General features: G+C 36.3%; 1 pseudogene; it reads right to left on the bottom strand.

Moving 5' to 3' along the window:
* Positions 1-18,859, bottom strand: part of LOC129081168 (putative homeobox protein NANOG2) — a 32,979-nt pseudogene extending 14,120 nt beyond the window's left edge.
* Positions 18,860-19,246: the final 387 nt, after the last annotated feature.

Raw genomic sequence — 19,246 nt, 5'->3', positions numbered from 1 at the left:
TGGATAACCTCTAGCCTCTTCAATGGTTTTTGGATCCATTTCTATTGTCTGTTGATGTGGCCTTTTCTCTCCAGAATTTGTCCTTGCCTTTTTCTGGAATAACTTCTTCATCCTCCCAGAATCAGCCTGCTTACTGCTGTCTCATCTGGTGGGTACAGACAAATCTCGATGAGAATGCTGAGAGTTTTGTTGCTTCAACTTTTCCACACCATGTGACTACTGCAATGAGGTGGCAAATTTAGGAGCCACTCCACTTACCTCCATGAGAGAAACTGTACTTTTTTTTTCCTCAGATAACACATTTTGAACCTGATGACAGGGATTCTTTTCTCATTTGATTGTTAAGTAAATGTTATACTTTCATTTATTATTATTTTTTATTCATTTTGTTACATGCTAGGGAGGGACCTTCTGTGGTCCAGCTTCATTCTGTCAATTAACCTGGAATGGTTAATGGTTAAAATATCTACAATATTTTATGAGAACTTTAGGGCAAAAGAAATACATGTTTATAAACACACTACATGAAGGGAAAAAAATCTGTAACTTTACTATAAAGTAATAACCATTAACATTGACATAGGATTGTTCTAAGATAATATGGAGAACATTTCTGTGTGTGAGGAAAATATCTCTTTTTTTACTTTTTTACTGAATTTATTGGGGTGACATTTGCCAATAAAACTATATAGGTTTCAGGTGTATAATTCCATAATACATCATCTGTACATTGTACTATGTGTTCAACACCCCAGGTCAAGCCTCACTCCATCACCATGTATCCCCCCCTTTTCCCTCCTCTACATCCTCCCACCTCCCTTCCCTCTAGTAATCACCATACTATTGTCTGTGTATATAAGTTTTGGGGGGTTTTTGGCTTAATCTCTTCACATTTTTCACTCAGCCCCACACCCCCCTTCCCCAGTGACAGCTGTCAGCCTGCTCTTTGTCTATGAGTCTGTTTCTATTTTGTTTGTTAGGTTATTTTGTTCATTTGATACCACACATGAGTGAAATCATATGGTACTTGTTTTTCTCTGACTGGCTTATTTCCCATAGCACGATGCTCCCCACGTCCATCTATGCTGTTACAAAGGGTAAGATTTCCTTCTTTTTTATGGCCAAGTAGAATTCCATTGTGTAAATATAACACAGTTTTGTATCCACTTATCTACTGATGGACACTAGGGCTATTTCCAAATCTTGGCTATTGTAAATAACACTACAATGAACATAGGAGTGCATATATTCTTTCAAAGTAGTGTTTCAGATTTCTTTGGATTTATTCCCAGAAGTGGAATCACTGGGTCAAAGGCCATTCCATTTTTAATTTTTTGAGGTAACACCATACTGTTTTCCACAGTAGCTGTACCAGTATGCATCCCCACCAACAGTGCTCATCTTCCCTTTTCTCCATAACACTATTTATTGAATTGACCATCTCTACCTAATTGTATTTTTTTTGCCTATTTTGGGGCTTTCTATTTCATTCCCTTGATCTATGTATCTGTTTTTCTTTAGTCTTTACCCAAGGACATTTTTCCATTGTTTTCAGAGAGAGAGGAAGGGAGAAAGAAAGAAACATCAATGTGAGAGAGAAACATCAATTGGTCACCTTCTCATATGTGCCCCAACTGGGGATCAAACATGTAGCCTGGGTATGTGCCCTGACCAGGAACTGAACCCATGACTTTTCTGTCTATGGAATGACACTCCAACCAACTCTGCCACACTGGCCAGGGCTATATATCTGTTTCTATGCCAGTACCATGATGTTTTGATTATTATGGCTTTGCAGCATAGTCTGATATCAGCATGATTCCTCAAACTTTGTTCCTCTTTCTCCAGATTATTACGTCTATTTGGGGTCTTTTGTGGTTCCATATAAATTTTGGAATATTTGTTCTAGTTCTGTGAAATACACTCTAGGTATCTTAAGAGGAGTGGCATTCAATCTGTAGATTGTTTCGGGTAGTGTGGACATTCTAATGATGTTAATTCTTCCTATCGATAAACATGGTATATTCTTCCACTTATTTGTATCTTCCTCAATTTCTTTCTTTAGTATCTTATAATTTCTCAAGTACAGTTCTGTTCCCTTGAAAATATAAACAAGATTGACAAACATTTAACTAGATTCATCAAGAAAAGAAGAGAGAGGACTCACATAAATAAAATTAGAAATGCAAGAGAAGTAACAATTCACACCAAAGAAATATTCACAAAAGATTGTAAGAAAATATTATAAACAACTATGTGCCAACAAATTCAATAATTTAGATGAAATGGATAAATTCCTAGAAACATACATTTTTCCAAAACTGAATCAGGAAGGATCAGAGAATCTGGACAGACAGATTACAACTAGTGAAATTGAAGCAGTAATTAAAATTTCCCAATAAACAAAAGTCCTGGATTTTCAACAAAAGTCCAGGACTTTTTAACCAAAGTCCTTGGTTAAATTTACTCCTAGGTATTTTATTTTATTTTGATGCAACTGTAAATGGGGTTGTTCTCTTAGTCTTTTTGATAGCTCATTATTGGTATATAAAAATGCAACTGATTTGGGGGTATTATTTTTTTATCTTGCTCCTGTATTGAATTCATTTATCGGTGCTAGTAGTTTTTTGGTGAATTCATTCGTGTTCTCCATATACAGAATCACATCACCTGCAAATCAGGACAGTTTTACCTCTTCTCTTCCATTTGGATGTGTTTTATGTCTTCTTCTTGTCTGACTATTGCTGTTAGAACTTCCAGTGCTATGTTGAATAAAGGTGGTGAAGGTGGACACCTCTGTCTTTTTTCTGTTCTTAAGAAAAATTCTTGTAGTTTTTGCCCACTGAGTATGATGTTGGCTGTGGGTTTGTCATTATGCTAAGGTATGTTCCCTCAATTCCCACTTTGCTGAGACTTTTTATCAAATAAATATGTACTGGATTTTTTCAAATGCTTTTTCTTCATCTATTAACAGGATCATGTTATTTTTATCCTTCATTTTGTTTATGTGGTGTATCACGTTTATTGCTTTCTGGATATTGCACCAACCTTGGACCCTCAGAATAAATCCCGCTTAACCATGGTGTATGATCTTTTTAACGTATTTCTGAATCCGGTTTGATGACGCTTTGTTGAGGATCTTGGCATCCATGTTCATTAGGGACATTGGCCTATAATTTTGTTCCTTTGCAGTGTCTTTTTCTGGTTTTGGAATTAAGATAATGCTCACCTCGTAAAATGAGTTTGGGAGTCTTCCCTTCTCTTGAATTTTTGGAATAGTTTGAAAAGGATAGGTGTTGGTTCCTCATTGAATGTTGGATAAAATTCATCCATGAAGCCATCCAATCCACGATTTCTGTTTATTGGGAATTTTTTATTACTGCTTCAATTTCACTAGTGTAATCCGTCTGTTCCTTCCTGATTCACTTTTGGAAGAGTGTATGTTTCTAGGAATTTATCCATTCCATCCAGATTGTCCACTTTTTTGGCATATAGTTGTTTATAACATATTCTCACAACTTTTTTTATTGTTGTTCAATTACAGTTGTCACCATCCCCCCCATTACTCTTTCCTTTCTTACCCACCCCCGCCTTCCACTTTCACTCCTCCCCCACCCTATTATCTTTGCCCATGGGTACTATATACATGTACCTTGACGTGACCCTTCCCCTTCTTTCCCCCATTATACCTCTTCCCGCCCCATCACTGTCAGTTTGTTCTATTTCCATGTCTCTGGTTCTGTTTTGCTCGTTTGTTTGTTTTGTTGATTAGGTCCCACTTATAGGTGACATCACATGGTATTTGTCTTCCACCGACTGGCTTATTTCACTTAGCATAATGCTCTCCGGGTTCCATCCATACTATCTTAGAATCTTTTGTAAATATTTCTTTGGTGTGAGTTGTTACTTCTCCTTTTGCATTTCTAATTTTACTTATTTAGGATCTTTCTCTTCTGATGAGTCTAATTAAATGTTTGCCAATCTTGTTTATATTTTCAAAAAAACAGCTCTTGAGAACTTTTAATATATATAACTATATTTTATTAAACTTTCTACACTATATATACTATTTTACCACATTATGTAGGTTTTGTTTTTTACCCTTTCTCAGTTGAAAGCACTTCAAAAATGGTAATAAATATTGTAAATAAAATTATAATTATAAAATATTATTTTATATGAATTCAATACATTACACTTTATGAATCTATAATTCTTTTACCAGTGGGCACTTAGATTTTTTTCTCAATGAATCCTATTATAAACATGTTCTGATACACATGCTTATACATCATATTTTGTGGTATTGCTTTTATTTCCTTTAGTTAGAGTCCAAGAAATCAGCTCAACAGTTAATCTGAGAAGGAATCAATTCAAACTGAGGCAGCAAACATAATTTTTCTACAATTTCAGTTAGCCTTCATGAATTGGATGCTCCTAAAATAACTATCTATGGTTTCTATAAGAACTAAATTTTAGAGCTAAAAACAAGACTGCAGTAGAGTATATATATTTATAGAATTCAATACATTTCCAAATGGGTATATATCAATTGTTCTGTATCTTAAGCCCTCATAACAAGATACTCATTTTTTTTAAATTACTTACTAAACAGCTGATACTTAGCTTGTGGTTCGCGGGATCAGGAGACATCTAGCTTTAGTCTTATAATTTGTAACTTAAAATAGTATTAAAAATTCAAAGACTGCATTTAAGCAACCAAAAAAATACGGTGTAATACCAAGACTACTAGTTTTGAAGAACAATGTGTGAGGTAGCAATAAACCCTCAAAAAGTAGCAAACTCATGACTTGTTTCTTGTTTGGTCCCGACCATCAAAATAGTTCTTTCTCCCCAGCACTGTCAACTACCAGCAACGGGAAGGGGACGGAAATAGAGGAACTCATGAACTCATAAATTTTTCCTGATGCATCTGTAAGGTCAACCCATAAACATTAACATCTGCTGGGACTTGGGTGGGGCAGTTCTGAAGGGAAGTTGGAGGAGAAAAGAAGGGGGGCTATTGCTCAACCCTGCTGTTACTCCACTAGTCGTTCTGGTGTATCCTTTATAAAGCACTAGCAACGGAGTTTTGCCCAGGATAGTTTCAGCACTACTGAAACCAGGATGGACTAGTGTTGAAACTGTCATTTCAACTCTACTCCCCAAATCTTAGAACTACCAGAAAAGGAAGCACAATTCATCCTATTCCGGCTTGGACTGAGTCATTGAGTCATTACCAGTAGCAGTTGTAGGGTCACTTTATTATAGCTCAGGTGCCTCACAGAAATAAATAGTTTACATATCTCATTTTCTGGGAACAGAGCGTTCAATTCCCAAACCACAATGATGCTGGACAGTCTCCCAAATTTCCATCTCTCAAGGAAAGCATCTACTTCTGATCCTGACTAAAAGTTTATCCTTTTTTTTTTCCATGTTGGGGCTTAATTCTTCTTACTTCACACTATATTGAGGGTTTATCCTACATGTTTTAGTATCCCAAAATTCCAATTCCATGTAGAATTGCTCCATAAAGTGTCTCTTGAATAGCTTCCTCAGTGAAGTCACAAGATGGGCAGATGCATCAGAGCTCCTCTCCTAAGAATGTCATGTGCACTGATGCATCTTCGTCTTCCTGTTAACTTCAATAAAGCCAAGCTTGTTGAACAAACAATGCAGTGAGGGAGAATTGAGAGACATGAATAAGCAGATAAGTTTGCTTCAAAAAACAGAAAGTAGTGATTACTCAAGAATACCCATTTTTTTCCAACCTATAGTCTTTTGTTACCCATGAGAACACCTCGGCTCTGGCAGGTATGGGAAGATCCCAGAGTAGGCTTTGTTTAATAAATCAGTAAATTTATATGTTATTGAATCCAACTAGTCCTGTGCTAGATGATTTAGGAAAATCACAAACACACCAATACATATACTCATGCACACACACACAGACACACACACACATCTCTCTGTTGTGAAGTCATTTGAAAAGTGCTAAACAAACTGGGTATAATAATTGATGTTTGGAATGCTCTTACTTAAACGAGGGTTGTGCAGTAAATGCAATCAATTTTTGACTGGGAAGATCCTGAAATGAACTTTAAAAATATAGGCAATCATATTTAATAGAGCTAAAATTAAGATACAACTGGAATGTCATGAGTAGACAAGAATCACTGAGTAGACAAGACTTGCCATGCATGCAGAGATGCTGTGGACAGATTTCTCATAGCAGTTGTTTGAACGGGAAGCCCAAATTAGACCACAAATGGGCCAATACTTCAAGATGGACACGTTGACGTGCTGAGCTGTTTCTCACTGCGTGATTGTGGGAGCTCTCCACCATGAGTGATGACAGAGTTGTATGAACTGCTATCTCAAATAGACTTAAGAAATGCATTGTGAATCTTATTCAATAGTTGTTTATTTCTTGCTGCCTGACACAACTAACTGGGTGGATGCAGAGTTTGGTGTGGTGACAGGATGACAGACACTCTGCCATCTTCCACACATGGTCCTCGTGTCCCAGATCATCCCCATTCCAGCTGGCCGGGAGCACAGAGCCATACTTGGAGAAGTCGTCAATGAACCAGGCTTGAAATGCCACACATCACATTCTGTTGGCCAACACCCAAAATTAGTTGTGAAATAGGGTTCATCTGGGGATACAGAAAGAAAAAGAGGACATATGTTCTGGTGAGCAGCTTACAGGATCTGTCTTTAGACTATTCTTTTAATTATATAAAGTTAGATAAAATTTCTCCCACATAATACGGAGTAATATAGAGAACAGATAATAAAAGACAACACATTGAGTGTTCAAAATGTGCTAGGTACTGTTCTATGAGCTATACGTGTATAATTTAATTCAATTCTCACATACATTTGAGGTATGTAATGCAATTATTCCCATATCTACACAGATGAGGCAACAAAGAGCCAAAAAATTTAAACAATTTTCCCAAGATGACATAGCTAACAAATGGCAAAGGCAGAAACCCACCCGGACTTACCCTGGAGCCTGCACCCATAAGCAGAGAAGTAGGTCAGTAGATAGGGGGATATATACTTCTCTTTAGACATTTGCAACCTAAGTGGGAATATGAAATCACCAGGTCATATGGCCCTGTTATTGCTTCACTCACTTCCTTCCCTCCTCTTCAAGTCTTCCTTAGCCCCTGGCAACCGCTAATCTGTTCTTCATTTTTATACTTGTGTCATTTTGGGAATATTTTAAAGAGAATTATAGAATGTAACCTTTTCTATTTGACTTTTCTCATTGAACATAATTCTTTGCAGATTTCATCCAGGTTGCCACATGTATAAGTAGTTTTGTTTTGTTTTTTTTTTCTGTTGCTGAGCAGTATTCCATGGCATAGACCTACCACAGGTTGTCTAACCATCAATCCGTTGAAAGACGTGTAGGCTGATTCCACTTTTGGCTGTTACAAATACTGCTCCTACGCACACTTGTGTACAGGTTTCGGTGTAAACATAAGTATTCGAATTGTGGGAGCACCTCATTGTAGCCTGACAAGTGTAGAAGTCTGGGCACCGCACTTAGGCCTTTGCTGGTTGAACTGGAGAGGTGCCCAAGTTAATTCCGTGTCATTTGCCTGCAATAGAGCAGTTATTGTGTGTCAATGTTTTCTATCTTTTCAGGTTGTTTCTTTCCTGGTCCTTGGCTAGAAAAAGCATACTTTCATTTCTATTGTTGTTTGTCTGAGCTTTTTGGCATCTTTGGGTTTCTGGCTCCTTTAACTCCAAGTCTAAAACCCTGGGAATTTACTAACGTGTCATTTTCTGGGTCCCAAGATCCTTAATTGGTCTTTCTACCTTTCTAAGGCTTCTTATGTTTGTTTTATATATGATAGCCATGGTTTTTATTTGTATGTAGTGGAATAAATAGGAAAAATATGTCTAGTTTAGCTTCCTGGAAGTAGAAATGGTCTGACAGCTGTTTAAATATTGATTAATGTCTTCTATAAAGTCTGTAGAGACACTAATATTATCATTTCCATCTACTTCACCAATTCATTCCCTATCAAAGCGTACTAAAAATATAAGTGTATCCTTTTTAACACCAAGAAATACGACATTTCCAAAGCCTCACAAAACCTCAATATATAACCAACCTATTTGTGCTCCATTTGTTTCAACTTTAAAGTTTGTATTTAAATGAGTTTTGATGGGATAGCTACTTTACTTTGAAGGAAATTCTTTAGTAGTAAAATTTGCAAGTCCAGTGAAGTCAAGACCCTTGTAAATTGAAAATACTGTGAATCTATTTACTTGCAAGATGTGAATAATGTACCTTTTTAAAGCACATACTAGTGAATTTCTCTTTTAGGCAACTCTCTATAATTAGATGATAGCTGCAGGCTGTCAGAACTAAAATTAACATAATAAAAGATATTTACTTCAAAACTTGCTTCCTCTGCCTTAATTTAAAACTATATTTAAAGTTGGAAGATAACTTTTTTTAGACATGCACATTAAGATGATAATTAAATGTTTAGAGTCTAGTCACTAAAAATTTGCAACCATTCAAGATCTGCATCAGCTTTTAAAAATGGTACACAATGAAGGGTAGAAGAAAAAAACAAAGAGTAATTAAGATTAAAGCCTTAGAGAGCAACCTCCAAAATAATGCCTAGATTTAGTACTGTTAATGAAAAAATAGGAAGCATATATTTAGAAATGAATTTTGTTTAATTGAAAAACCATAGTCCTATTTATTCTTGAAGCCTATATTGCAATATTCTATTATCTAAAAGAAAAAATAATTTAGAAATGCAACAGGATTTCTCTATCATCTAAATACCATTTTTTCTAATGTTCAATAGCTGTATGCTATGCCGTTATAGTGGCATGTTCTGAGAATCTATAAAATACACTGAAATTTCAAATATTATTCTTACTTTCAATATGGCCCAAAATAAGTCCATATATTAGCTAATTAAAAAGCATTATATAGAGAGAGCCCTGTACACAGTTGATTCACTTATCCATGTTCATTTTTATTTAACATTTACTTACTAACTTCTTATGTACTAGGTTTTGCCAGATGCTAAAATGCCAAATAACTAACTTTTCCCCCTGAAGAACTCATGCTACAAAATGCAAAGAGTCTAAATAACAATCTGGAAGTGCAACTTCAATTTCTACAAAAAAGGTTTAGCACTGGCTGGTGTGGCTCAGTGAATTGAGTGCTGGCCTGAAAACAAAAGGGTTGGCAGGGTTCGATTCCCAGCCAGGGCACATGCCTGGGTTGTGGGCCAGGTCCCCAGTAGGGGCTGTGCAAGAGGCAACCACACGTTGATATTTCTCTCCCTCTTTCTCCCTCACTTCCGCTCTCTCTAACAATAAATAAATCTTTAAAAAAAAAAAAAAAAGAAAGGAAACGTAATACCTCTACATGAGTCTGTTCAAATTATTTGTCTGAAGGAAATAGACAATTACAGTGTCTTTATACTATTTTTTTATGTCAATGTAGCCAAAACTTTATAAATGACACTGAATGCTCCTAAGAGCAATGTAACCAAAAAAGGTGTCTAGTGCCCTAACATTGTGGCCTATATTATGTTAGTAGTATGCCACTGCAAAATGCATAGAGTATATCTTCTTAACAAGCCAATTTCATTTTGATTTTGAAGGGAAAAGTTATATACTAGTATTAATAACTAATTTTAGTGTTATGTTTTTATTAAAAATCATATATTAGGCAAATTTCATGTAAATTTTTAAGATTAAAAATGACTTCAAAAAAATCCTCATTTGTGTAATAAAGGATTTACCTTCTGCAGATTCCTAGAAAATTACCTTTCAGTGAAGTAGTTTGCATAGGGTACCCCTACATTACTTTTTCATTATGATTAATCCATTAAAACTGAAACCATCAGAAAATGTGGTCTGCAATACTTTTCAATCTATAGAACTGAATCCGCTATATTTCTTATTCTCCCTATTTCTTTCACCCCCTCCAAAGTACATTATCAACCCTGCTCTTGAGTTTTAACATAAATCTAAACAAGGCATGATAAATTAAATAAAATAATTTAGATATGCATTATCCTCCTTCACATGATCTGCTTTATTCACTTTGCTTCTTATTTAATTCAAAGGTTCTGGATTGCATTGCTGGAGGTTTTCCATAGCCGTCAAAGTCTGCTTGTTTGCAATAAAATTTCAGCAAAATTGCAGGACTCCGAGTAAGGAGTAAGGCCAAAGCCTATTATAAATTTCGTATGCCATGCAATATAAATCCCGGGTCACATATGAGCTAAATTATATGAGAAGACAGCACATGGAAGGGAAACAGGAAATTATAAATCTTTATAAATTTGGGGGGAAGATGTTTTATTTATTTATATTTAAATTTACAAACCAACCAGCCAAACTGGTATTATCATGATACAGCAAAACACAAAACATCTTTTCCAAATACTTGAGTAATAAACAAATTAGGGGTTGTAGTAAAACAGCAAAATGGGCAGAGGAAATCAGTGAAGCATATTAGAGCTTAACCATTTACCTGAAGTGAGGTTTTTAACAAGCCTCACAATCCCAGAGAACACAGTAATCTTTTATCACATACTTTTGCACTTTTACTTTCTACTCTTGAGGTTGAAATTCTACTTCCTAGAGTAATTCAAAATAGTATTATATGTAATTATCTATAGCCAGAGACATCTTACATGTCTATAGCAGCAAGGCTACAGAAATCTCTGATTTGGTTCATCATACCTCACCCGCACTCTCCCAAATTGGCATAATAGACATCATGAGAAGGAGCATATCAAGGCAGAGATACACGGAAAAGTCCTAACAGAAAAAAATCCTAAGAGAGATACAGCCACTGCCCAAACTGAGATTGAATAATATGCCCGCTATCACACTGAATGTTAACAGCTGCATGTTCATGGAGTAATCTGGGAATAAACCCATGGTTTGCTGTGTACTACAATACATAGGGGTTTGTAGTATTACATCATAGCTTTTCCCAGCAGCTTTCAAGGTGGCCTCTAAGTCACTGATGGGAGTTGGCTGGAGCTGGACCCGGGGTGGCAAGGATTCTTCTCCATAACTATAGAGCTGATTGTTCTAGGCCTGGTTGTTCTAAGCCTTCTTATTCCAGGCTTGGGGCACCAGGCCTGACTATTCCAGGAATGGTAGTTCCACGCTGGGCTGTTCAGGAACAGTCACTGCGAAACAGGTTACCGCAGCCCAGTTGCTCCCCTTTGAAGGTGATGATAGGAAGAAAGGCCCAGGTACTCTGTGGTTGCTGAGCGCATCTGAGTTACACAGTTGCTATTCTTTGGCCGGTTTTATTTCTGCCACCTCTTACATTTCATTCTCTGGTTCTGGAACCAGGTCTTCCTATGTTTGTAGCTAAGGTTTGGGATGTAGGAAAGTTCTTGCATCTGCTGAAGGCTGAGATATTTCTGTCTCTGAAATTGCTCATTGAGTACACAGAGCTGGGTCTGAGAGAAGCCTGTTCGGATCTTCTATTTCTTGACCTGGCCCTTTCCTCTTCCACTGTGCTGTTCTTTACAGAAATGGGCAGTGTTATATTGGAGCTGGTGAAAGAGACAGGGCTGTTATGAATAAGCCGGTCCATGGAGGAAGGAAGAGGAGAGGCAGTCTCTGTGTGGAGTGTCTCAGCAGATGACATTTGCAAGGATGCATTGTTTTCTTCAGGCTCACAAATCTCAGGCACTGCTGAAGTTTCCCTAGAACTGGCTACTTCCTGAAATGCAGGCTTTGGGGAGAAGTGGAATCCACACTCATGTTGCTGAGTTGAAGCAGAGAGAAAACACCCCAAGAGCTAGATGGTAAGATAGAAGAGATTAGAGAAATAGGAGGATCTCCAGATGTAAAAGTATCAAAATGGCAGGATGAAGTCAGCCATCTTTGCAGTAACAGCAGCCAACCAGCCCAATCTAGGAAAAGGTCTAAATCTTTCTATTAATATCACCCTCAAGTCTGTCAAAAATGGAAGAGAAAAACAACAGAAGCTATCTACTGTAAGACCAGAAACACAGGATAGAGCAGACTGAGAGTATTAATAAATCATTTCCTAAAATGTATCTACAGCCAAGTTTTAGTGCATAAATTTTTGAAAAATATAGCCTCCACAAAATTACTAATTTTCAAGTATATTATCAAGGGATCATCTAAAGGGTCTTTAGAACATAAAAATAATGTCATATGTGGCATTGTCTTATAAAACTAGAACAACATCATTATGTTGAAGGTCATGAAAGAAAATGAACTGTAGGATAAATCTTTAATAGGCGAATCACAGCTGTTAATATGGGGCAAGGGGACTATTTTAAAGTCATATTTTTAATAATTATAATACTTATGTATAATTTAAATATAGTGATTCTATATACATTTTTATAAATATATTTAAATATATATAGTACTTATAAGTACTTTTATTACTTAAGCAGTACTTACAATCTATATTTTATCATAATATCTGATGTGCTTTTTTTTAATTATATGCAAATATGAGCGGTAAGCAAGCACTTCTTTTTCTGTTCCCCTGAGGTGACCTTTTTCTCAGGCATAGCTTAAACTATTACTCACAAGGAGATGTCACGCCATGTTGTATCTTGTAGCAAATGAAGACACTGAAGCTCAGAAAAGTTAAAGGACCTTGCTCAAGGTCACAAAGTTAGTAAGAGATTTGTTAGGGTTTATGACCATGTCTTCTTACTCCATGTCCAGAATCCTTATGTGGTAGGCATTTTTTTGTTTCTAAGTGCCCTGCATCCATCTACCTTGTACTGCTAATGATACCTCTAATTTCCTTTGGAATAGGCCGCCTTCTCTCTCACTTCATGTGGTTTTGGTAAGGCCAAACTAACTCCTGCTACAGGAAGGAAGAAAGAAACTTTGGAACGAATATAACTATAAATAATTTTTAAGTATATATAATATGATTACATATAAAACTATGCATTAAAAGATGTTTAACATGATAACCATTGAATATTACTGTTATTTCAGAGTATGGTATAAGGTGATTTTTAAAAATAAACATGCTTTTAAGTTTTGTTTGACTTTTTTAAAATGTAGATATGTTATTTATATAATGAAGGTAAAAAAGCAAGAGAAATATGTGTGTGTGTTTGTGTGTGTGTGATACATTTACATACACACACACACACACACACACATATATATATATGAATGTGGAGGGTAAAATAATGGGGAGATACTGAGTATTTACAGCTTCTGGTTTGGGTTGAAAATCCCACTCAGTAGCTGAGATACCACATTTGCTGCCCAAATTTTACTTAACAGGCACCATCCCTTTCTCCCCTTCCAGTCGTCTCTCTGCCAAGATACACATGCATCAAACCAAGAGTCAGTGTTTTTCATAAAAGTTTTTCAAAACTAATTTATAAAGTTTTATTCTTGTTATTCTCAATCCCTTAATCATTTTTATGGTTTTTCTGTGAATTCTTAGGTATTTCCATACTCCTGTGTTTTCAACCAATACTAGTAATTATATGTGAAAGTGTATAGAAATTAAAAAGTCTTTAGCACAGACAGAACCAAATATAACTGAAGAAAAACCAAACAACTTTGGAAATTAGCAAAATTAATTCTGATACATGCTGTCATGCAAATTAATTCATACTAATGATGAAGAATCTCTAAGTATATAATAATAAACTGGAAATTTACTCTTGAGAAATAATGATTAAAATACTAGAAACTCCTTAATCTGTAAACATGGCAAAAATTGCTTATTATCTTAACAATATCCAGTTCCTGGCATATTATCAGACATATAGTAAACATATAGTAAATACTTGTTGATCAAATGAATAGAACTTATTAGTAAGTGTTAAAAATTAGTAAGTGATGATTATTAACAATTTCATTATGCATAGCTTTGTATAGTGACTTTCAAAATTTTCCAGGTAAAAAGTAATTATTGTTCAAATATTAAGAAAAGAGACACTTCCATTTCTGGCCAAAATGGTGCCTGAGGAATCACATTTACTCTTCTACTTTTCCATACAACTAAAAGAAGAAAATTATATGAGATAACAGTTTTCAAACATCGGACAACAGGCAGTGTAAAACTATGATCCCTAAAAGAGAGGATACAAATGATGTGAACCCCCATTTTTGTACCAGGTAACTACCTGGAAATGTTCCCAGGACTTAGAACAGGGAAAAGGAATGTAGACTGAGCTTTGTGGTCTTCCTGAGTCGACAAGATCTAATTCCGAGTCCACGGAGCCCGAGGAGACCAGAGTCCTTGAGGAGTACCAAAGAGGAGACAGCCACAATGAAAGAGAGACCTACAGGGTGTTCCTCACCCCATGCCAGGGAAAGAACCGTTGGAAAAGAACAGGCAGAATAATCCTTGCAACTCACACAAACGAGAATAGTTTGTTTGCAGCAGCCATCGAGGAAAAACCTTATAATTTACAGAGTGTAAAATAGAATGTTCAGCTATTGCCTATTGCCTTAGTAATGAGGGAAAAAATTAGTCCTAGATTAAAGACTTCTCTGAACCTGCCAGACAAAGCTTAAAAGAAATCCTTGAAAGGATCAAACTCTTTCCAAGTAACTTAACCATATGTTGCAGATCAAAGCTCAAGAATATTGGCATTAGCACCTGCACACATGCAAACACACACATATCCTTAATGCCCATTAAGGTGAAATCTAGAATGTCTGGAATTGTATAAAAAATTATAGGCAAGCAAAGAAGCAGGATTATATTTCCAGGAATGAGGAGAAAAATCCATTAATTGAAATATCCAGAAATGACGCAGCTGATGGAATGTGTAGACAAGAGTATCATGAGAGTTATAACTTAATAATCACAGTTCACCCTTAAACAACATTTGTTTGAACTGCATGGATCCACTTACACTAGGATTTTTGTTCTCCAGTAAATACAGTTGGCCCCTCCTATCTGTGGTTTTGCATCTGTGGATTCAACAAACTGCCGATCACAAACAGTACTTTCCCATTCCCAACTGCGGACTCCCAACCACAGGCTGGAAATACTGTTTTCTATCCCTCACTGCTTGAATCTGTGGATGAGAAGGGCCAACTGTAGTTATGTTTTGGGGGAGTCAAGAGTTATACGTGAATTTTCAACTGCACCAAGGTGGGTGCCCCTTACCCTCTTAGTTGCTCAAGGGTGAACTCTGTATTTCATGTGTTCAAGAAAGTACAGGAAAACTTCAGCGTTTTCAAAAGAAACATGGAAGTTATAAAGAGACCCAAATTGAATTTCCATAGAGAAAAAAATCCAATGTCTAAGGAAAAAACATGAAAATTATCTTATGAATGTGTCGGTCATAAATATGGAGGTTTTGTCATTTAACATGAAATGTCCTTAGAGGGATTGAGCCAAAGGTAAGGACAGATTTTCCCTTTCGCTCGCTCCCTTCTATCCTACTATCCTAATTTCCCCTCCACCCATTTTTTTTTTTTAATCTTATAAGCCTCATTGAAGACGCACCTGGGCAGAGAGAGGGGTTTTAGTGGATCAGCAGTAGGGACTTGTGCTGCTCAGACATCCTCTGGGTGATTGTGTCACAGGTTGCTGGGTCACTTCTCACTGTCCTGCCATCTCCTTCCCTTGGAAGTATCTGCTTCTGTGCTTCCCCGTGCATAAGCCATAATGGCTTCCAAGGAAAATGATTTGTGGAGAGAAGAACACGAACCATCAAATTACTGTTTTCAAAATACTCTCTCAGTCATGCAATAATTTGATTACAAAGAACATTCATAAACAATTCTTTAATATAGAGCTATACCAGAACAACCTTCTGTAAACTGTTAGCATTGGAGTCTATCATCTCCTATGGAGCTCTGTGGAGAATCATTTCATTTTTCTACTGATTGTATACAAAATGTGTCATCTGTGAAAAATCTTGTTGTAGGTTATCACTAGCTACAACCAAGCCTCTGTTAGTTATTAAAGAATGGGATTAAGTAACATTTTGTTTATTTACTTACCAAAATACTTTTTTCTTTCCAAATAAATTATGTTTTAATTGGGTTGAATTCAAGTTCATGCTCTCGGCATTGATTTTCCCTTTGCTAAAAGATGTAACTTCCTCCAAAGTTCACATGTTATTTTAAGAAATAACAGAGGATAACTCTAGAGGATTCTGCCCTTAATGTTGTATCTTAAGAGATATTGACTTACATTTTACTTTTAAGGGTTTTTAAGCATTTCACATCCGATCTAAGATTGTCCTCTTGAAATATGTCTAAGATAAAACACATATATCATTGAGTGATTTATGTTTTATGATAGATACATTTATGGAAAGACTTTTAAAGAATGAACTAGTTTGACGCACTTTGGCATCAACAATTGAACTTTGACTGTAATGGAAGAGTTTGTCAGTTTTAGAGCTGTTTCACATGGACCAGACAAATATTTTCTTTTATTTTATAGCTAGCTAAATATAAATAACACAGAGTGCTTCTTTATCTCTTATAAGTCAGCGATTCAAATGAAAATAGAATTTGGCCTAAGAATTTCAAAATGGTTTCTATGAGCAACGAAACAATTATTGCTTCTTAAAATGATTTGTAAATGAATGCTTTTATGACTAAATCCCATTAACTAAAGATCGTAGATTTTTTAAATGACTGATAATTGACCTATGTTTTATTCAGACAAACTGTATTTTTCAGACTTAACTATTCATCTGGATCATGAAAATGACCATAAAACACACCTAAATTACCAAAAGATAAGGTTTAAACAACCCATCAAACAAAGTGTGTCCAACAATACTGCTTTTCAAATAAGTTAAATTCAATTAACATTTATAGAGCATTTATCTACAGGATACACAAACATGACAAAATATATTTCCTGCCACTGAGACCTTAAAATATATCAAGACAGACATACAAGTTATTTTTACAAGGTAGAAATAATGAATGTATGCAATAATATATTTACTGAAAATATTATATGTATGAAAATATATGTATACTATACTTCGATAGGTGTTTTCTTAAATAAATTAATGGATTTGTTCTTCCAACTGTACTAAGAAATAAGCACTCAATATTTCTGCTTTATTAATGGGGACATTGAAGCTTAAAGTTAAGTGACCAAAGGTCGGAAAAGTCAGAGGCGGGATTTGAACTAAGGCAGAGAATTTGTGGAAATATGAGCAGCCTTCTGCAGGTAGCCATAACACTAAAAGGAAAAAAAGAATGAAATATGAAACTTAATTATATAGGTTTGAATTTATATTATGGCTCTGTTTAACACTAGCTATATAAACAGAGTAAATAGTCAAACTTTTCTGAGGTATATGTTCTGTAATTCTAAAGTGGTGATTTTATTAGCTGTCACTTAAGGCTATTACATAGTTTAATATTTATACAAATCCAGTATAGTGTACTACACTTGGCTCCTCTCTCAAAAAATTATATTTATTTTTATTTTATAGTTTTTATATTGGGAATAACAGTAACACCAAAATAACAATAGCTCAAGCACTCAGGTAAATTTTTCTCATGTAAAAGAAGACCAGAGTTAGAAAGTCCAGGACGGCTGTGGCAGGTTCATGAAGCCACCATATGCCTAGACTCATCTATCTTTTTGCTGTATCATTTTTGGTGTGTTGATTCCATACTTAAGGTGACCTCATGACCCAGAATGAATACTGGAGCTCCAACCATCGCACTCACATTCCAGGTAGCAGAAAGAAGAATAGGAAATAGGAGAAAGCAAAGGAATCTCCCTTAAGGTCCCTTTAAAGGGTCTTCCTGGAAGGCTCTCACAAAACATTTACTCTCACACATCTAAACTGGAGGGGTACAACAGTCCCAAGCTGCCCGGGAATTGTCATTATTATTTGACATGACTCTACAGACAGCTAAAAATCGTCATTCTGTTAGTAAGAAAGGAGAGAAGGAGTCACTCTCTGTCGTAGCTCTGATGAAAACCCATTAAATAAAAATAATTTAGAAGACTGAGGAAAGGAAACACCAGATCCAATCCCCACTTCCTGATGTGAGAGCATACTAACACCCCCTCATGCCAAGGGAGAGAATGCTCTCTTTTGTAAGCATGGAGACAAGGGATAGCCCAGAGGCTGACCTTGACCTTCGCAGAAACACATTGAGCAGTCCCCAAAGGTGGCATCGAAGGTAAGAATTTCCTCAGAAAACAGAATAGCTAGCATTCCCACAGCCTTGACTAAGCAAATTAGGTTCCATCAATCAGTCTTACAGTAAAATTTGTAAGCGACTGGAAAAAAAACAATGAAAGCAGAATGAGAGTGAGTCAGTATGATTTCAGTGGCCAACTCAGATAGAATGAAACATGAAAAGTGTGCATCATGCCTTCTATTTGCTGTCATTAACTCTGTTGGCAATTGTCCCTGTTTGATCTAGATGTTTGGGAAAGGAGCTGATAATTCGCTGGAATTACTATTCAAAGCTTCCCGCTAAGGCAGCATGAGAGGTAATTCCAGGAAGAGACAGCAGGAGGAGCCCATGGGACAATGAGGCCTGCTTGCAAGTCTCAGCCTGCAATCAACTACCCCCTCCCTATTTCACCATCTGTTAACCTTTGCAGCTGTCCTGACCAATGGAAGGAAATAGAGTGGTCTCTACCCAAAGGAGTTCTAAAAAGTCCCGGAATTCTGCTCACCAAACTGGATTCGTGTCCCGTCTCCCAGACAGGCCAGTCTGCCACCATTGGCACAGTTGTTCATTTTCAGTCTTGATCTACCCATCTCTCAAGCGGGGATAATAATATTAATCATACCTACCTCATGGAGTTATTTTGAGGAATAAGAACCTGGTAGAGTACTTCATAATTAGTCGGCATGCAACAGGTAGTTATTCTGCACTTTGCAGTCCCGTTGATGTACGGCAGAACCCACTTAAGAGCTAAAAACTAAAACACTTCTAAGTTTTGACTCCTTGAGTCTCTGGCACTTAGAAAGTTTGAAATGAAATGTAATGATTTTTGTGATAATTACCCTATATCATAGTTGAATTTTATATTCTACAGGTTCTCAAATAACATAGTTTCATGATAACGTTAATAAGGAAAAAGAACTGATTCCCTGTTGGGGCCACTTGTCTATGTGGCGTCTGCGTGTCCTCCTCGTGTCTTCGCGGGTTTTCTCCAGGTCCCCTGGTTTTTTCCCACAGCCCAAAGATGTGCGCGTGAGCTTGCCTGGAGGGCCCACGTTGCGCCGGCTCAGGGGGT

Source organism: Pteronotus mesoamericanus, unplaced genomic scaffold (assembly GCF_021234165.1).
Source record: "Pteronotus mesoamericanus isolate MK-2021 breed Mesoamerican mustached bat unplaced genomic scaffold, CSHL_Meso_final contig_94, whole genome shotgun sequence".
NCBI classification, from domain to species: Eukaryota; Metazoa; Chordata; class Mammalia; order Chiroptera; family Mormoopidae; genus Pteronotus; species Pteronotus mesoamericanus.
The sequence above is the reverse complement of the archived record's forward strand: the minus strand, read 5'-3'. Positions and strand labels throughout refer to the sequence as shown.